This window comes from Elaeis guineensis, chromosome 7, assembly GCF_000442705.2.
Source record: "Elaeis guineensis isolate ETL-2024a chromosome 7, EG11, whole genome shotgun sequence".
In the NCBI taxonomy this organism is placed as follows: domain Eukaryota; kingdom Viridiplantae; phylum Streptophyta; class Magnoliopsida; order Arecales; family Arecaceae; genus Elaeis; species Elaeis guineensis.
The window spans coordinates 97,044,378-97,048,221 of record NC_025999.2 but is presented as its reverse complement, the minus strand read 5'-3'; positions in this window follow the sequence as shown (position 1 = coordinate 97,048,221).

Below are 3,844 nucleotides of genomic sequence, written 5' to 3'. Positions count from 1 at the left end.
TGAACGACCCAGATGCCATACTCTCCGTAACAAACTCTGCGCGGCTCTGAACAGTCCACTACCAGGCGGTTATAGATATCGCTGTCAATCAGTTATGCTCTCCGTCTATAAAAAGGAGATACGCTCTCTCTATTATACTCTGCTAAAACTACTCCATTTCTGTTGAGGCAGAGTACTGACTTGAGCGTCGGAGGATCTTGCCAAAGCACCCCCAACTCCGGTTTAGACTTTCCTTGCAGATTTCGATGGCGACCGCGGTCATCTCAACTCCAGCAACTCCGCTTCGACGAAATTCTACACCAACATAATTGGTGCTAGAAGGAGGACAGGTATCTTTGTAGTACCCTTGTTCTTAAAGGAGTACTCAACGGGACTGTCTCCGATCATCTTCTCCGACGTCCTCTTCTTCTTCTCCTACTAGATCTCCACCTGATGCCTCCCCGAAAGGCATCCACCAGGCGATCCACGACCTCCACAGCCAGATCTCAGGCTTCGACCTCGCCTCCAGTTTTTCAGGCTCCTCCTCCTCCGCAACGGTGGTCGGTATGGAGTAGTTCGACCTACTGGTTCAGCAGATCAGAGGCCTCATCGAAGCAGTGCAGGCCATGCAGAGCAACAGCCGCAAGCGTCAGTGGATTGGAAAGAGCATCGCGGAGTTCCAAGATCCGGTAGTAGGGTGGGCCACTTGGGCCAGTCGTCCTGTCTTCCCTGGAAAGGAAAATTCGAGGGTGGAGAGCCCTCAGTCTGATCACGATTCTACTCTCGGAGGATCCCTACCTCCACTCTACCAGAAGACCCTCGAGACTCGCAGTCGAGAGGACCTCCTGGATCGAAGGCTCCAGGAGATGAACCGACGATCGAAGGCTCCGCCATGCTCACCTTGCTTATGGTGAGGACATCTGTACTGACCCACTTTCTCTCAAATGATCATGCAGGAACCGATCCCGTCAAACTTCAAGCTCCTCCAATTCGAAAGCTACGACGGGACCTCGGATCCAATTGACCACCTGAAGGCCTTTCGGACAATGATGTTGCTCCATGGCACACCAGACGTCATCTTGTACCGAGCTTTCTCATCTACCTTGAAGAGAGTGGCAAGGAACTGGTACTCGATGCTGAAGTCGGGTACTATCTCCTCCTTTGATCAGATGAGCCACTAGTTTGTGACTCATTTTTTAGCAGCCGACGTCTCCGGAGAAGATCGGAGTCCCTTATCAACATCAAGCAGAAGGAGGGAGAATCATCCGAGCCTACGTCAATCACTTTAATGTCGCGCACTGGAGGTCCGAAACTTGGACCAATCGGTCGCGATGGCCGTCCTGAAGGGCGGTCTTCAAAAGAACGATCTTCTATTTTTTCTGGAAAAGAAATATCCCAGGGATTTTGCTGATTTGCTGGCTCAAGCCGAAGGATATGCCCGAGCAGAAGAAGCCTTTAAGATGAAGGACGAGGAGGCTGCGAAGCAGCAGCAAATGGGGGACTCCAGCAAGCCCGAGTGAAGCTCGGCCGCATTCTCGAACTCCCTCCAGACACAAGCATGTCCAGACTCCTCCCCGGGTCGTAGGCAGAGAAGCCCAGACCACAGAGTTCAGCGGAGCTCTCCCCCGGAAAGATTCTACAACTACGCCCCTCTCAACGCATCGAAAACTCAAATGCTGATGGAGGTCAGGAAGCAGCTGTCAAGGTCGGAAAGGATGCGCACACACCCGGGAAGCGCAATCCTAACAAGTTCTGCCTCTATCATCGTGACCATGGCCACGACACGGAGGAGTGTATCCAGCTTCGAGACGAGATCAAGGAACTCATCAGATGAGGTCGGCTCGACAGATTCATTCGACGCCGACCTAAAGGTAGGAAAGATCGGCCTAGGGCCCTGCCGCAGCCGGAGCCGCAAGGAGAGAAAAGCAGCCTGAGGATCGGCCTCCGATTGGGATTATCAACTCCATCTCAGGAGGATCCCGACGGAGAGCAGACCTTCCATGGCTATAGGATCCGAAAAATCTGTAGATGTATTACCAATAGCTTTGTCTTGAATAAAAATTTTATATTTGCATATCTATCCTTTTGGCATGAACTTATGACGACAGGAGGTAACTTCCTCATTCAATCGAAATTAAACGTATTAGGAATAGGAGAAAAACTCATCCTAACATGAACAAAGTCGAAGACCCGATTACTTAAAGACCGGATGGGGGAGAGGCCCGTGCAATGGTCCTTATGTGCCCCCACAGCCTTGTTAGGAACAGAAGGAGAACCTCGTCCTAACATGAGCAAAGTCGAAGGCCAGTTACTTAGAGACCGGATAGGGAGAGAGGCCCACGCAACGGTCCTTATGTGCCCCCACAGTCTTGTTAGGAACAGGAGGAGAACCTCGTCCTAACATGAGCAAAGTCGAAGGCCTGATTACTTAGAGATCAGATGGGGGGAGAGGCCCTCGCAACGGCCCTTATGTGCCCCCACAACTTTATTAGAAACAGAAGGAGAACCTCGTCTAACATGAGCAAAGTCGAAGGTCCGGTTACTTAGAGACCGGATGGGGGAGAGGCCCTTGCAATGGCCCTTATATGCCCCCACAGTCTTGTTAGGAACAGGAGGAGAATCTCATCCTAACATGAGCAAAGTCAAGACCCAGTTACTCAGAGACCGGATGGAGGGAGAGGCCCTCGCAACGGTCCTTACGTGCCCCACAGTCCTGTTAGAAACAGAAGGAGAATCTCATCCTAACATGAGCTGAAGTTGACTATCAAGAACAAGAGGAGAACCTCGTCCTGACGTGAACAAAGACCCAGTCGATCAAGACCGGATGAGGAGGAAGGCCTCCTCAACGCCCCTCTACGCCTCACGATCTCGTTAAGAGCAGAGAGAAAATCCTCACTCGAACACAAAAAAAAAAAGAGAGAGAGGGAAAAATGAAAAGAAAAAGCGACGAACAACACCAGCGACAAGTGAAAAATAAAATACATCAAAGACACAAGGGACCTCGTCTCAACAAGGGAGGATATTCCTATCAAAAAACCCTCAGTCACTAAAAGAAACTTGACACAGGCTGAGGAGAAATCGACTTTCTCAAAGTAACGAGAAGTTCGGATCCCCAAGCTCGAGCATCGGAAGGAAGCGTCAAACTCAAATGGCCTCGAAAAGACTTACGGTCATGAACCAAAAAGGCAAATCAACACGGCGGCGATCGAAAACTTTCAAACAACGACGGCATCGAACAAGACAAAAGATAAAAAGAGTTCGGTAAATGACAACTCATACCAAAATGGACAAGGTAATGAAAAATTTTCTGTTCATTTCATTAGTGAAGTATATATTACAAAGCCTTGAAGGCCAAAAAGAGAGACGACAAGAAAAGAAAGAATACATAAAGGATGAAAGGCAGCAAAAAAAAAAAAGAAAGAAAGGAGCTCTAAGGAAGCCAGCTTCTTCCGACTTCGAGCTCTGGTTTCGGTCTTGTTAGGGATTGCCTCAAGTTTTCAACTTCTTTTCTAGTTCCATCTTTCTCAGCAGCATATCCTGATACATTGATGGAACCGCGGCTCTCGCCCTCCGACTCTCGAACCTCTTCCTCAGGACCTCGAACTCCGCCTCGGCATCTTTGACCACCTGCTGCTCGTGGACCAGCTGAATCTTCAGCCACTGTAGTTGGCCTCCTCCCGCCCAAGGGCCACAGACAGTTCTGCCATGGTCTCTCTCAAGGAGCGGAGCTCGTCGGAGCCTTGTGCAGAGGCAAGCTGGACTCTCTCAGATAACTGCCTCCGAAAGCGGGCAACTTCGTCGGTCCCGTCTGGAGCTTCCTTCGATAGTCCTCTATTTGTCTGCTCCAACCGACTCGGTAGGCATT